Raw genomic sequence first — 17,947 nt, 5'->3', positions numbered from 1 at the left:
TCACTGTTTATCATTACGCATTAGCACATGCAACTGTTTCAATACGCGTTTAGAAACACATATTTAGCTTAGCCGCTGCCTGCTTGCTGCTTGCTGTTGTCCCTTAGACCAATTTGCAACAATGTTGTCACGATGCGAGGTGAATGAAAATTGTGATTACGGTCAGGTAAGTGTTTTACTTTGGTTACTCATTTAACATAAAGGTAAGTTGCATTCAGATCAGTTACAGTTCAATTCAAATTAGGTTCCGTTTAGTCAAAGGTCAGCATACGACTTTAAGTTGGATCACAGTTTGTGGGCACATCACAGGTTCACATTAACAGTCGCGACACTTCGCCTCGATTTTGTTACCTACTAGGCCAGCAGCGCACCAAGCGGCCAGTAAGTAAAACAGTGGACTTCGGCGCGAACGTGAAACCGAAAGCGAATGGTAATTCTTTAATTTGGTTTATACAATGGTTTTTACCAACGGGAGCGCCTGTATCTCAAAAAACTGCAGCAACAACAAGAAGAAGATACCACATGTATTTTTTTAGGTTTCCTAAGGACGCTGAGAGGTACAGTATGTGGTCAAAAGTGTGGCTCTAAGCACTATGGGACTCAACATCTGAGGTCATCACTCCCCTAGAACTTAGAACTACTTAATCCTAACTAACCTAAGGACATCACACACATCCATGCCCGAGGCAGGATTCGAACCTGCGACCGTAGCGGTCGCGTGGTTCCAGACTGTAGAGCCTAGAACCGCTCGGCCACACTGGCCGGCCATCAAAAGTGTCCAGGCACTGACAAAAACATACCTTTTTCATATTAGGTCGTTTGTGCTGCCACCTGCCAGGTACTCCGTATGAGCGACCTCAGTAGTCATCAAACATCGTGAGACAGCAGAATGGGGCGCTCCGCGGAACTCACAGACTTTGAATGTTGTGAGGTGATTGGGTGTCACTTGTGTCATACGTCTGTAAGCGAGATTTCCACATTCCTACACAGAAGGATCCAAATGATTGGAAAAGAGCACAGGTAGTCCCAGTCTTCAAGAAGGGTCGTCGAGCAGATGCGCAAAACTATCTCGGACGTCGATCTGTTGTAGAATTTTAGAACATGTGTTTTGCTCGAGTATCATGTCGTTTTTGGAAACTCATAATCTACTATGTAGGAATCAACATGGATTCCGGAAACAGCGATCGTGTGAAACCCAACTCGCTTTATTTGTTCATGAGACCCAGAAAATATTAGATACGGGCTCCCAGGTAGATGCTATTTTTCTTGACTTCCGGAAGGCGTTCGATACAGTTCCGCACTGTCGCCTGATAAACAAAGTAAGAGCCTACGGAATATCAGACCAGCTGTGTGGCTGGATTGAAGAGTTTTTAGCAAACAGAACTCAGCATGTTGTTATCAACGGAGAGACGTCTACAGACATTAAAGTAACCTCTGGCGTGCCACAGGGGAGTGTTATGGGACCATTGCTTTTCACAATATATATAAATGACCTAGTAGATAGTGTCGGAAGTTCCATGCGGCTTTTCGCGGATGATGCTGTAGTATACAGAGAAGTTGCAGCATTAGAAAATTGTAGCGAAATGCAGGAAGATCTGCAGCGGATAGGCACTTGGTGCAGGGAGTGGCAACTGACCCTTAACGTAGACAAATGTAATGTATTGAGAATACATAGGAAGAAGGATCCTTTATTGTATGATTATATGATAGCGGAACAAACACTGGTAGCAGTTACTTCTGTAAAATATCTGGGAGTATGCGTGCGGAACGATTTGAAGTGGAATGATCATATAAAATTAATTGTTGGTAAGGCGGGCACCAGGTTGAGATTCATTGGGAGAGTCCTTAGAAAATGTAGTCCATCAACAAAGGAGGTGGCTTACAAAACACTCGTTCGATCTATACTTGAGTATTGCTCATCAGTGTGGGATACGTACCAGGTCGGGTTCACGGAGGAGATAGAGAAGATCCAAAGAAGAGCGGCGCGTTTCGTCACACGGTTATTTGGTAACCGTGATAGCGTTACGGAGATGTTTAACAAACTCAAGTGGCAGACTCTGCAAGAGAGGCGCTCTGCATCGCGGTGTAGCTTGCTCGCCAGGTTTCGAGAGGGTGCGTTTCTGGATGAGGTATCGAATATATTGCTTCCCCCTACTTATACCTCCCGAGGAGATCACGAATGTAAAATTAGAGAGATTAGAGCGCGCACAGAGGCTTTCAGACAGTCGTTCTTCCCGCGAACCATACGCGACTGGAACAGGAAAGGGAGATAATGACAGTGACACGTAAAGTGCGGTCCGCCACACGCCGTTGGGTGGCTTGCGGAGTATAAATGTAGATGTAGATCCCTAGGTCCACTGCTTCCGATGTGATGGTGAAATGGAAACGTGAAGGACACATACAGCACAAAAGCGTACAGGCCGACCTCGTCTGTTGACTGACAGAGACCGCCGACAGTTGAAGAGGGTCGTAATGTGTAATAGGCAGACATCTATCCACATCATCACACAGACACTTCAAACTGCATCAGGATCCACTGCAAGTACTGTGACAGTTAGGTGGGAGGTGAGAAAACTTGGACTTAATGGGCGTGCGGCTGCTCATAAGCCACACATCACGCCGGTAAATGGCAAACGACGCCTCGCTTGGTGTAAGGAGCGTAAACATTGGACTATTCAACAGTGGGAAAACGTTGTGTGGAGTGACGAATCACGGTACAGAATGTGGCGATCCGATGGCAGGGTGTGGGTATGGTGAATGTCCGGTGAACGTCATCTGCCAGTGTGTGTAGTGCCAACAGTAACATTCGGAGTCTGTGGTGTTATGGTGTGGTCGTGTTTTTCATGGAGGCGGCTTGCACCCCTAATTATTTTTCGTGGCACTATCACAATGCAGGCCTAAAATGATATTTTAAGCACCTTCTTGCTTCCCACCGTTGAAGAGCATTTCGGGGATGGCGACTGCATCTTTCAACACGATCGAGCACCTCTTCGTAATGCACGGCCTGTGGCAGAGTGGTTACACGACAATAACATCCCTGTAATGGACTGGCCTGCACAGAGTACTGACCTAAATCCTATTGAACACCTTTGGGATGTTTTGGAACGCCGACTTCGTGCCAAGCCTCACCGACCGACATCGATACCTCTCCTCAGTGCAGCACTCCGTGAAGAATGGGCTGACATTCCCCGTGAAACCTTCCAGCACCTGACTGAACGTATGCCTGCGAGAGTGGAAGCTGTCATCAAAGCAAAGGGTGGGCCAAACACCATATAGAATTCCAGCATTACCAATGGAGGGCGCCACGAACTTGTAAGTTATTTTCAGCCAGGTGTCCGAATACTTTTGGTCACACAGTGTATACACCATCACGTTACTAAACTGTATAGTCAGAACTCGCTTGCAAACTACAGGTGTATTAATGATTAATATTTTGTTTTAAGAACGCTTAAAGTGGTAAATGTATTTTGCTATTTGGGGAGCAAAATAACTGATGATGGTCGAAGTAGAGAGGATATAAAATATAGACTCGCAATGGCAAGGAAACCGTTTCTGAAGAAGAGAAATTTGTTAACATCGAGTATAGATTTAAGTGTCAGGAAGTCGTTTCTGAAAATATTTATATGGAGTGTAGGAATGTATGGAAGTGAAACATGGACGATAAATAGTTTAGACAAGAAGAGAATAGAAGCTTTCGAAATGTGGTGCTACAGAAGAATGCTGAAGATTAGATGGGTAGATCACATAACTAATGAGGAGGTATTGAATACGATTGGGGAGGAGTTTGTGGCACAACTTGACTAGAAGAAGGGACCGGTTGGTAGGACATGTTCTGAGGCATCAAGGGATCACCAATTTAGTACTGGAGGGCAGCGTGGAGGGTAAAAATCGTAGAGGGAGACCAAGAGATGAATACACCAAGCAGATTCATAAGGATGTAGGTTGCAGTAGGTACTGGGAGATGAAGAAGCTTGCCCAGGATAGAGTAGCATGGAGAGCTGCATCAAACCAGTCTCAGGACTGAAGACAACAACAACAACAAAAAATGGCTAATGAATAGCAGACGAGAAGATCTTATGAAAAAAGACGCTGTTTACGGTTATAATAATGTTTTGTTCGCTACACGTCGAACGGAACTGTTGACGAATGCAGAGAATAATAAACTCGTGTGGAATGCAGTACCCACACTGTTTGACAACAACAACAAAAAATGGCTAATGAATAGCAGACGAGAAGATCTTATGAAAAAAGACGCTGTTTACGGTTATAATAATGTTTTTTTCGCTGCACGTCGAACGGAACTGTTGACGAATGCAGAGAATAATAAACTCGTGTGGAATGCAGTACCCACACTGTTTGACATCACGAATAAGCCACCTCAGCTGACGATGAAAAGGAGACTGCCACAAAGGTTTGATAATCCGTCTAAAGCTGTAAAAGAGAAGCAGCCAGTTCAACTCTCCATATATGATCTGAATCGTGAAAATACAATCTGCTTTGACGATGAAGTGGTTGGATTAACTGCAGTTATTCGTGTCTTGTAAAAGTGTGCGAAGTGTCCGAATGTGCAGATCGCTAGACCTCGTGTGAAACTATTACAGGACAAGAAATGTGGCTATCATTTTAAGTACAGACAGCATCAGAAACTGTATCAAAAGGATCGAGTGAAGAAGGACAAACAAATCTGGAAGACTATACGATCCGGATATTTATAAGTAAGATGCCCTTGACTAGTTGTTAAGTCAGATTAGAATGCCATTGAAGCAGAAACGTGCTGCGAGATGGAAATACGGAAATAAGCTGTTTGCTCTGAATTTATTATATGACAGCAATCAGGCGTACGATTTTGTCAGAATGTTTTATGTTTCCATCGGTACGTACATTGTAGAGGGATGTGGAAGGCATACAAACAAAATGTGGAATAGATGATAATACAGGGTGATTCAAAAAGAATACCACAACTTTAAAAATGTTTATTTAATGAAACAAACATAATATAACCTTCTGTTATACATCATTACAAAGAGTATTTAAAAAGGTTTTTTTCACTCAAAAACAAGTTCAGAGATGTTCAATATGGCCCCCTCCAGACACTCGAACAATATCAACCCCATACTCCAACTCGTTCCACACTCTCTGTAGCATATCAGGCGTAATAGTTTGGATAGCTGCTGTTATTTCTCGTTTCACATCATCAATGGTGGCTGGGAGAGGTGTCCGAAACACCATATCCTTAACATACCCCCATAAGAAAAAATCGCAGGGGGTAAGATCAGGGCTTCTTGGAGGCCAGTGATGAAGTGCTCTGTCACGGGCTGCCTGGCGGCCGATCCATCGCCTCGGGTAGTTGACTGTTTATACCAACGTTTAATACACCACCTATCAGGAGGTTTAACACCATACGTCGTTCGAAATGCACGCTGAACGACTGTCGTCGATTCACTTCTGCCGTACTCAATAACACAAAAAGCTTTCTGTTGAGCGGTCGCCATCTTAGCATCAACTGACGCTGACGCCTAGTCAACAGCGCCTCAAGCGAACAAATGTACAACTAAACTAACTTTATAGCTCCCTTAATTCGCCGACAGATAGTGCTTAGCTCTGCCTTTTGTCGTTGCAGAGTTTTAAATTCCTAAAGTTGTGGTATTCTTTTTGAATCACCCTGAATACTGCGCCTTTTAGAGCAGAAGGTACACAAATTCTCAGATACTGATAAACTGGTGAATGTGTCATTGGATGAAATGTCACTAAAGGTAAATCTGACACATTACAGCACTTCTGATAGTGTTATTGGCTTTAAGTACTAGGGGTTTTCACACATAGATAAAGTTGCCAATAGTGTGTTGGTGATAATGTTTGAAATAACCACTGCTGTACTGTTTTTGTAAATGAACAATGGGAGCTATACATTTGACTGCTATATTTTACGAAGTAGTCAAAAAGACTTAAGGAAATTGGCTTGGTTGTGAAGACTCGTGTGACTGACCAGGGTTCAGGTTTTGTGGTCGGGAGAAAGAGACTCGCAATTACATAAGACAATCTAAGTTTGGTATACGAGCAGCAGAGGATGTATTTCTTTTGTGGCGCCCTGCGTTTGTTGAAGAGTATCGGAAAAAATCTGTGTGGGCATGACATAATTTATACATCAGATAATGGTCTCGTTGCTACTGCTTCTATCAAGGAAGTTTCCCAGCTCCATTCAAATGACTTGCATACAAAATACAAGTTTGATCCCAAGCTGTGGAACCGCTAGATTTTAAAAAAAATGAAAGTGGGTTTTTGGTCTTGCGTGAAATGTAGTGAATAGCTCATTCTAATGTTTCTGCCACTATTTGGCAGTTACTTGCCACCCTAGAGTTATGTAAAGATGAAGGTCGTACCTGTGGCAACAGGTGACGATGAATAAAACAGTACGCGTACGGAATGTCAGATGAGCCGTTGATCCCTCTTGCAAATAGAGGTACATGTGTGTGCTTCCTACCTATGAATCTGTGTGTTTACATTCTTTTGCTCTTAACGTGCTAAATGCAGTTCTATCCAACGTCACAACTATTTCTTCACGAGTGTGTTGTAGCTTGCCACTGGATTAATGACTTTTATTCCAACTTATTTTAGAATCATATTCCTACTTATTTTAGAATCATTTTTACATACATCTATGTCTTCTGGCCGGCCGGAGTGGCCGTGCGGTTCTGGGCGCTACTGTCTGGAGCCGAGCGACCGCTCCGGTCGCAGGTTCGAATCCTGCCTCGGGCATGGATGTGTGTGATGTTTAGGTTAGTTACGTTTAAGTAGTTCTAAGTTCTAGGGGACTGATGACCTCAGAAGTTAAGTCCCATAGTGCTCAGAGCCATTTGAATCATTCTTATGTCTTATGTTATTACGCAAACTCTCGGAGGCAAAAGAATAATTCAAATACGAGGGTGGTTTGAAAAGTTCTCGGAGTGGAATAGAAAAAAGTAGTGATATCAGTGAAACTTTTTTTTTTATTTTTCAGTGTACTGTCTTTGAAGGTTAATGCACTTCGCCTAACGATCTTCCAGTGCCTTGATCCCATCTCGAAAATGACTTTCCTGCAGGCCTGCAAAATAGTTGTCAACTCCGGCTATAAGATCTTCGTTTGAAGTGAATCTTCGTCCAAAATTTTCAGTTTTGGGGAGAGATGGAAGTCTGATGGAGCCGTATCAGGTGAATAAGACGGGTGTGGCAACAATTCACAACGTAGTTCGCGTAATTTTGCCAAGACGACGCAACATGTGTGGAGGCGCGCATTGTCTGGTTGGAAGATGACTTTCTTCCTCGCTAAACCTGGCCTTTTTTCACGTATGTTTTGTTGCAATTTGTCCAGGAGGTTAGCACAGTGTTCTCCAGCAATTGTTTGCCCAGTTGGGAGATAATCTACAAAGAGAATCCCCTTCGCGTCCCAGAACACTGATGCCATGACCTCTCCCGCCAAAGGAATTGTCTTTGCTTTCTTTGGTGGCGGAGAATCAGCATGTTTCCATTGCTTTGACCGTTGTTTTGTCTCTGGGGTGTAGTAGTGAACCCAAGTTTCATCTGTGGTCGCAAAAAATCTTGTTCGTTTCTCCTAATACGGGCCAGACATTGTTCTGATATGCCCATTCTCGTGTGTTTCTGAGCCAGTGTCTAGAGTCGGGGCACCCATCTAGCAGATAATTTTTAAATTTCCAATTCTGTTAAAATGTGATATACCCTTTTAGATGACATGTGGCGACCCTGGGCAATTTCACGCACTTTCAGTCGACGATCCTCCGTGACCGTTTTGTGCACTTTTGCAATGATTTCTGGAGTAGTGACACATCTTGGCCGACCACTGCGTGGATCATCACCTCCTGACGAAATTTAAAATGATTTGTCCACTTGGGAAGAACTGAATACAAAGGAGGAGAGTCCCCCAGTGTATTCTGGAAATCGGCAGGAATGTCTTTTGCTTTCATTCCTTTCTTCACTTAATCACTGTTCGAATCTGGATTTTTTTCCAATCTTCGCAAATGACTACGCGGGAACGACAACAGAGCCACGTTACCGCCACAGATCTCTTCCGAGAGCACTGACATGGAACTTGTTTACACTGGAGATGGGGGATCCGCTCTTGAACTAATTCATAGAGTTGAATCTTTCAAAGGAGTGAACAATCAGTGATTCAGAAAAAAAGAACGTTAGCTCCAAACGTTTCCCACGGCAGAGAGAGAGATAGAGAGAGAGAGAGAGAGACGTAGCATATCAGCAGCGCCTCTGCTGGTCAGAGCACAGTGCACGCCACACAACACAGCCAGCGCCGGCCTCTGTCCTGCTTCTACCTTGGCTGCCTGCATTGTGCAGTGCCCCATTGGATTTTGTGTTTCACATATGCCGTGCCGTCTCCGTGCGTCGTCTGCCGCTTGCAGTGAGTGTCTGGCGCAGCTTAACTTCGCATCGCACTCTATCGGCGATCGTTTCAGTCGCACGTCCTGCCCTCTGGGCAGTTGATGCGAGCAACAGGACAGAGAGCCACCTAGCGGATAACATAGGAACTACTTGCAACAACCTGCTCGCAAGGGAACGGACGATTTGTCTCGGAGCGGGTGAGTTCACCGCTCCCCCCACCCTCGGAACTCGCCCGCTCAACGCTCACCCCACCATTCTCGACTCTAGCCAGAGCGTTGAGCAAAGCAACTCAGGTTTCACTCTGGTCTCTGCGGTCTCAGCTCACGCAGTAATACAGCTCGCGGCTCGACCTGCTCGACTCAGCGCCTCTGCATCGGAGTTCGTCCCTACTGGATATTGTTCTTTGTAGTAATACCGCTATATATATTACATTATTATGTTATGTATACATCAATTGTTTTTATTTTATTTTTATTTGTTTAAACTGATTAGATTAGGTTGCTGACGTCTCCTCTTACCATAGGATTTTTATTATGGACACTCGAATTTACGCTTTAATTACGAGCGAACCGATAAACATATCGCAAAATGTGATACACCAATATTTTCCTTGTTTTATTCTGCGTAAGGCTATATGCAGCACTTTCGTTTTAGTCAAATTTATATTTTTTTTTCTTATTCTGGTACGGATTTTGCGATTTTAGGCGTCTTCGGAAGGAAACGTTCACTTTAAAAATATATGGCTTGCGATGTATTTGTACGAGGTTAATGAAATTTTAATACATTATAGCCAAATATATTGTTAATGTAAATCTCAAGATACAACATTTTCCGATCACCTAAAAAACCACGATAGTGCAAAATATATCAATAATAAAAAACTTTGTCATATCGTGGAAATTTCAATAAACAATACAAAATTCTTACTCATTATCTGTGTTACTTCAAAATAGGATCAAATAAGATCAAAATACAGGTATAGTACTGGAATAAACCAAGTTTAAAGGGCAATGTGCCTTCCATTTATTTTCTATTGTAAATGAGTGATGAGTCATGAAAAAGAGCTAATTCATTTCAGGTAGTGAACAGTTCTGATCCAATCTCTGAAAAGAACAGTTTTGCCCATCTCAAGTTTACACGCAACAGTCCAATGAACATCACGTGAACAGCTCGTTGCGGTAGCGCCGACCTCTCGTGGGGATTCCGAGAACTTTTCAAACCACCTTCGCGTTTCGTAAATAACGTAGGAAAAAGGCACAAAACAAACATTGTGCTTATGAAGCATCTGACGTTCTCCTTTCTCGCCGCGTGGAGCGCTAGTGGCGCTCCAGGTGTCAAACGGTTACAACTGTTACAGCAGTGAGTGTCGCGACTGTTTTGGTAGACTGCGAAAATACGTAGACTTTTACAAAGTGGGTCGTAAAGTTGGGCTAAATTTCAGACAAGTAAAAGCATAGTTGGGACGTTACAAGGTGCTGGCAGGAAAAAATTGGTACTTTAATGTGCTATGTACCGCTGAATGGGAAGAAGCACGAAATAGAGAACTAAATTAGAAGTGACTGAGCGTGAAAACACGAAATAATGGGAAACGGAGGTAACAGAGACGTTTCAGCGTCAACAGTCAAATGTTGTGGAGGGGAGAGCGCGACCGAATGGACGCCGCTTGGGAAACAGCTGTGGTGCGGGCCACAGAACAACAAGAAAACAGAAGCGCAACTCCTGTGTCAAAAGAGGGAAACACAGGCCTACAGCAGCGCCTCTAGTGGTATGGAGATAAACTAATAAAGGATAAAGATTGCGGGTTGCATCCCTCCTAATTTACAGGGTGTTTCAAAAATGACCGGTATATTTCAAACGGCAATAAAAACTAAACGAGCAGCGATAGAACTACACCGTTTGTTGCAATATGCTTGGGACAACAGTACATTTTCAGGCGGACAAACTTTCGAAATTACAGTAGTTACAATTTTCAACAACAGATGGCGCTGCAAGTGATGTGAAAGATATAGAAGACAACGCAGTCTGTGGGTGCGCCATTCTGTACGTCGTCTTTCTGCTGTAAGCGTGTGCTGTTCACAACGTGCAAGTGTGCTGTGGACAACATGGTTTATTCCTTAGAACAGAGGATTTTTCTGGTGTTGGAATTCCACCTCCTAGAACACAGTGTTGCTGCAACAAGACGAAGTTTTCAACGGAGGTTTAATGTAACCAAAGGACCGAAAAGCGATACAATAAAGGATCTGTTTGAAAAATTTCAACGGACTGGGAACGTGACGGATGAACGTGCTGGAAAGGTAGGGCGACCGTGTACGGCAACCACTGAGGGCAACGCGCAGCTAGTGCAGCAGGTGATCCGACAGCGGCCTCGGGTTTCCGTTCGCCGTGTTGCAGCTGCGGTCCAAATGACGCCAACGTCCACGTATCGTCTCACGCGCCAGAGTTTACATCTCTATCCGTACAAAATTCAAATGCGGCAACCCCTCAGCGCCGCTACCGTTGCTGCACGAGAGACATTCGCTAACGATATAGTGCACAGGATTGATGACGGCGATATGCATGTGGGGAGCATTTGGTTTACTGACGAAGCTTATTTTTACCTGGACGGCTTCGTCAATAAACAGAACTGGCGCATATGGGGAACCGAAAAGCCCCATGTTGCAGTCCCATCGTCCCTGCATCCTCAAAAAGTACTGGTCTGGGCCGCCATTTCTTACAAAGGAATCATTGGCCCATTTTTCAGATCCGAAACGATTACTGCATCACGCTATCTGGACATTCTTCGTGAATTTGTGGCGGTAGAAACTGCCTTAGACGACACTGCGAACACCTCGTGGTTTATGCAAGGTGGTGCCCGGCCACATCGCACGGCCGACGTCTTTAATTTCCCGAATGAATATTTCGATGATCGTGTGTTTGCTTTGGGCTATCCGAAACATACAGGAGGCGGCGTGGATTGGCCTCCCTATTCGCCAGACATGAACCCCTGTGACTTCTTTCTGTGGGGACACTTGAAAGACCAGGTGTACCGCCAGAATCCAGAAACAATTGAACAGCTGAAGCAGTACATCTCATCTGCATGTGAAGCCATTCCGCCAGACACGTTGTCAAAGGTTTCGGGTAATTTCATTCAGAGACTACGCCATATTATTGCTACGCATGGTGGATATGTAGAAAATATCGTACTATAGAGTTTCCATGACCGCAGCGCCATCTGTTGTTGACAATTGTAACTACTGAAATTTCGAAAGTTTGTCTGCCTGAAAATGTACTGTTGTCCCAAGCATATTGCAACAAACGGTGTATTTCTATCGCTGCTCGTTTAGTTTTTATTGCCGTTTCAAATATACCGGTCATTTTTGAAACACCCTGTATATACGTTTAGTATTTTTTTTTCTTGTAATTTTCTTATCTCAGTTTTCCGGGCGTGCTTTGCACAGTTATAGCACGTTGCAATACAGCAGTGACAAACCTATTATTCAGGAATATTTGTAGTCCAATTTAGCTGCTACAATTTTTATTTTGTTTGTGGCAGTTATTTAGACTGCAAGCTTGTTGAGTCTTACAGTCAATTTCAAGCGTTGTGTCTAGTTCTTAAACGTCCTGGAGCTTTTGTAGGTTGATAGAAATCAATAAGTGTGCCAGTTTGCAAACTTATTTTTGACGTTTGCGTCTGACAGTCGCTGCTCCTATGATGTTTCCTTCAGCAGTTTGCAAACTGACACACTTATCGATTTCTATCAACCTACAAAACTTCCAGGACGTTTAAGAACTAGACAAAACGCTTGAAATTGACAGTAAGACTCAACAAGCTTGCAGTCTAAATACACTCCTGGAAATGGAAAAAAGAACACATTGACACCGGTGTGTCAGACCCACCATACTTGCTCCGGACACTGCGAGAGGGCTGTACAAGCAATGATCACACGCACGGCACAGCGGACACACCAGGAACCGCGGTGTTGGCCGTCGAATGGCGCTAGCTGCGCAGCATTTGTGCACCGCCGCCGTCAGTGTCAGCCAGTTTGCCGTGGCATACGGAGCTCCATCGCAGTCTTTAACACTGGTAGCATGCCGCGACAGCGTGGACGTGAACCGTATGTGCAGTTGACGGACTTTGAGCGAGGGCGTATAGTGGGCATGCGGGAGGCCGGGTGGACGTACCGCCGAATTGCTCAACACGTGGGGCGTGAGGTCTCCACAGTACATCGATGTTGTCGCCAGTGGTCGGCGGAAGGTGCACGTGCCCGTCGACCTGGGACCGGACCGCAGCGACGCACGGATGCACGCCAAGACCGTAGGATCCTACGCAGTGCCGTAGGGGACCGCACCGCCACTTCCCAGCAAATTAGGGACACTGTTGCTCCTGGGGTATCGGCGAGGACCATTCGCAACCGTCTCCATGAAGCTGGGCTACGGTCCCGTACACCGTTAGGCCGTCTTCCGCTCACGCCCCAACATCGTGCAGCCCGCCTCCAGTGGTGTCGCGACAGGCGTGAATGGAGGGACGAATGGAGACGTGTCGTCTTCAGCGATGAGAGTCGCTTCTGCCTTCGTGCCAATGATGGTCGTATGCGTGTTTGGCGCCGTGCAGGTGAGCGCCACAATCAGGACTGCATACGACCGAGGCACACAGGGCCAACACCCGGCATCATGGTGTGGGGAGCAATCTCCTACACTGGCCGTACACCACTGGTGATCGTCGAGGGGACACTGAATAGTGCACGGTACATCCAAACCGTCATCGAACCCATCGTTCTACCATTCCTAGACCGGCAAGGGAACTTGCTGTTCCAACAGGACAATGCACGTCCGCATGTATCCCGTGCCACCCAACGTGCTCTAGAAGGTGTAAGTCAACTACCCTGGCCAGCAAGATCTCCGGATCTGTCCCCCATTGAGCATGTTTGGGACTGGATGAAGCGTCGTCTCACGCGGTCTGCACGTCCAGCACGAACGCTGGTCCAACTGAGGCGCCAGGTGGAAATGGCATGGCAAGCCGTTCCACAGGACTACATCCAGCATCCCTACGATCGTCTCCATGGGAGAATAGCAGCCTGCATTGCTGCGAAAGGTGGATATACACTGTACTAGTTCCGACATTGTGCATGCTCTGTTGCCTGTGTCTATGTGCCTGCGGTTCTGTCAGTGTGATCATGTGATGTATCTGACCCCAGGAATGTGTCAATAAAGTTTCCCCTTCCTGGGACAATGAATTCACGGTGTTCTTATTTCAATTTCCAGGAGTGTAACTGCCACAAACTAAATAAAAATTGTAGCAGCTAAATTGGACTACAAATCTTCCTGAATAATGTCATACTTTGAAATCTTACAAGCTGTGTGGTCAATGGAGAAAAAACCTATTATTAAGAGAATATTCGTCAATTAAAGAGGTTCAATGAAGATATGTTTATCACAGTGTTAATTAATGAAGAATTCTAAAAATTGTTACAACTAGGTTTCAGGACTGTAATGTCTGCTTGGTGTAATAGGCACGTGCCAAATGCTGGTTGCTCACCTACGGCTTGCCAAAATGACGCTGTCTGAGTCGGGAGTAAAACAGTAGTTACTGAGAAGGTGACCTGTCACACAAGACAATGGTGAGTGCATTGTCAGCGGCTGAGATCATTCTGCGCGGCAGGAATACTGAAGCATCATTAGCGGGAGTTGACATAGTTCGAAAAACATTGTCATGGAAGTAGATCGGCCTTTGTCAGCAATACATTTCAACAAATTAAACATATCTAATGACCACACTCTTTCAGGATACTCAACATAGTGTCGTAATAATGCCGGCCATATTTTTAATTTTTGTAGCCTGTTGTATAATTACTTTATTAACGCTGACAGTGTTTATGCAACCATTGAAATGCTTTTTATCGTCTCGACGAGCCAATGAAAACATTGTTATTCGTGAGGGCTTTTCGACTTTATGCAGCTTGCAGTGGAAATGTGATGTCCTCATGTATGCAGTACAACGTCTCTTATTAGATCCATATGCAAGTAATAATAGTGAAACTTATGTACTTCATATCTTGGACACTGTTTACCAGATGCACAAAGGGGAAAGTACTCCTTTTCGACTTTTCGCGACTGGCCGTAGGACAGCAGGCAGCAAATAATAACCTTGGTTTACTGTCCTTCCTTGCTTCTAGATCACCTGATTTTGTAATATTCCGTACTTCGTTATTCACTATCCTCACGATGAATCGTCTGTCCCTTTTTACGATCTGCAAACATAGTGCAGGCAGGAAACATAATCCCCGTGGCTAATGGCTCAGCAGTTATTGAACTGGGCAGTGTTCTTGACAGAAGAATAAACAAAACAAAACACTGCAATGTACTGTGTAGGTAAAAACTATTACGTGGTAACGAAAGATATGGAGCGCTTAAACGGCGCAAAACGAAACACTACTCACAAGGGAACCTCCCCATCACCCCCGCCCCCCCTCAGATTTAGTTATAAGTTGGCACAGTGGATAGGCCTTGAAAAACTGAACACAGATCAATCAAGAAAACAGGAAGAAGTGTGGAACTATGAAAAAAATAAGCAAAATATACAAACTGAGTAGTCCACGCGCAAGATAGGCAACATCAAGGAGGATGTGAGCTCCGGAGCGCCGTGGTCTTGTGGTTAGCGTGAGCAGCTGCGGAACGAGAGGTCCTTAGTTCAAGTCTTCCCTTGGGTGAAAAGTTTAAATTTATTTATATTTGCATCTTTTAATTGGTTTGGACAGTAACCTGTATTGGAGAATTTCCTTCACGTAACCCAAAGAAATACCATCAGATTGAAGTCCCAGTATTTCCTCTTCGTTCGGATTGTCAACAATCTCATCATCAGATACATACAGCCCCCGCAGCAATCAGCAAGGTATCGTCATCACCACACGTACTGTTTATCAACAAATGTAGGAAATAATCATACAAATGTTAGACAATCGTTCGATCCCTTAAGGAACTTTCCGATTCCTTACAGTTCGGAAAATATTCATTGACCTTGTTATTGAAGTCTCGAGCTATAGTTGCTGGTTCGAAAATCGCTCTGAGCACTATGGGACTTAACATTTATGGTCATCAGTCCCCTAGAACTTAGAACTACTTAAACCTAACTAACCTAAGGACATCACACAACACCCAGTCATCACGAGGCAGAGAAAATCCCCGACCCCGCCGGGAATCGAACCCGGGAACCCGGGCGTGGGAAGCGAGAACGCTACCGGACGACCACGAGCTGCGGACTTGCTGGGTTCATATTGCCCGCGGAATACATCTCACGTATTTAATGCACTCTGGTCCAAAGTAGCGATCAGTCAACTTCCAGCCAGGGCGCCTCGTTGGTAGGAATACTCTCTCTTCCGTGTGCTGTAGTCGACTGACGTCGCGTGTTTCGATGTTTGTATAGGTGTAGCGTCCCCATACTACGGCGCAGTTTCCTCTAGAGATGGGCAAAACTGTTCTTTTCAGAGATCGGATCAGAACTGTTCACTCCCTGAAATGAATTAGCTCTTTTTCATGACTCACCACTCATTTACAATAGAAAATAAATGGAAGGCACATTGCCCTTTAAACTTGGTTTATTCCAGTACTATACCTGTATTTTGATCTTATTTGATCCTATTTTGAAGTAACACAGATAATGAGTAAGAATTTTGTATTGTTTATTGAAATTTCCACGATATGACAAAGTTTTTGATTATTGATTTATTTTGCACTATCGTGGTTTTTTGGGTGATCGGAAAATGTTGTAACTTGAGATTTACATTAACAATATATTTGGCTATAATGTAATAAAATTTCATTAACCTCGTATAAATACATCGCAAGCCATATATTTTTAAAGTGAACGTTTCCTTCCGAAGACGCCTAAAATCGCAAAATCCGTCCCAGAATAAGAAAAAAAATATAAATTTGACTGTAAAACGAAAGTGCTGCATATAGCCTTACGCAGAATAAAACAAGGAAAATATTGGTGTATCACATTTTGCGATACGTTTATCGGTTCGCTTGTAATTAAAGCGTATATTCGAGTGTGCATAATAAAAATCCTATAGTAAGATGAGTCATCAGGAACCTAATCTGCTCAGTTTAAACAAATAAAAATAAAATAAAAACAAATGATGTATACATAACATAATAATGTAATATACATAGCGGTATTACTACGAAGAACAATATCCAGTAGAGACGAACTCCGATGCAGAAGCGCTGAGTCGAGCAGGTCGAGCCGCGAGCTGTATTACTGCGTGAGCTGAGACGGCAGAGACCAGAGTGACACCTGAGTTGCTTTGCTCAACGCTCTGGCTAGAGTCGAGAACGGTGGGGTGAGCGTCGAATGGGCGAGTTCCAAGGGTGGGGCGAGCGGTGAACGGCCACCAGTCACCCGCTACGAGACAAATCGTCCGTTCCCTTGCGAGCAGGTTGTTGCAAGTAGTTCCTATGTTATCCGCTAGGTGGCTTCTCTGTCCTGTTGCTCGCATCAACTTCCCAGAGGGCAGGACGTGCGACTGAAACGATCGCCGGCAGAGTGCGATGCGAAGTTAAGCTGCGCCAGACACTGCACGCGGCAGACGACGCACAGAGATGCCACGGCATATGTGAAACACAAAATCCAATGGGGCACTGCACAGTGCAGGCAGCCAAGGTAGAAGCAGGGCAGAAGCCGGCGCTGGCTGTGTTGTGTGGCGTGCACTGTGCTGTGACCAGCAGAGGTGCTGCTGATATGCTCTGTCTCTCTCTCTCTCTCTCTCTCTCTCTCTGCCATGGGAAACGTTTGGAGCTACCCTTCTTTTTTTCTGAATCACTGATTGTTCACTCCTTTGAAAGATTCAACTCTATGAAACAGTTCAAGAGCAGATCCCCCATTTATAGTTTCCTCGCATCGGACGGACAGATAATAACTGTCTGAAGTTTTTCAAGGCCTGTCCACTGAGCCAACTTATAACTAAATCTGAGGTGGGTGCAATGGGGAGGTTCTCTTGTCAGTGATAGTAAAATTCAGTATACATTAAGGCCGCATTTTTCGGATGGGCAATACCTTCACTGGCCATATGCCCCATGCTGAATTGAGCGTATGGCAGGACTGCCTTCCCGCTCCCCTCGTCACCCTTCCTCCGGCGAGAGAAACCGCGCCGCAACCTGAACGCCGCGCGACTCGGAGCAGACGCGCGTCGCGTGCCAGTCGCGTCGCGTCACAGTTTGCGCGGACCCATTTGAACCTGTGAAGTCACGAAAATGGGCGCTGCGCTGCACCGCGCCACACGCGCTGTACGCGTCTCAATTTGCGCGTAGCGTTGTAACGTGCCGCTACGCCAGTTCTGTGACGTCACTCCTTGCTGTTTCTCGGTGAGACGCCTATTCGTCACGTGAAACACAAGGTAAGTGAAACGCCTGGGCTAGCAGGACAGAGCGGATTACGTTGTCGAAATGGGCCAAAGTGAGGTCCTGTCAGTTGCCCTCAACATACAAACTTTATTTATCAAGACACAATATAACAACAAGGATGTGAAACACTCAGAACTTTAATCGTCCTTTGATTAGATCGGCTGAAGCCCACACTCAAAAT

Source organism: Schistocerca cancellata, chromosome 11, assembly GCF_023864275.1.
Source record: "Schistocerca cancellata isolate TAMUIC-IGC-003103 chromosome 11, iqSchCanc2.1, whole genome shotgun sequence".
NCBI classification, from domain to species: Eukaryota; Metazoa; Arthropoda; class Insecta; order Orthoptera; family Acrididae; genus Schistocerca; species Schistocerca cancellata.
This window is presented reverse-complemented; position numbering follows the sequence as displayed.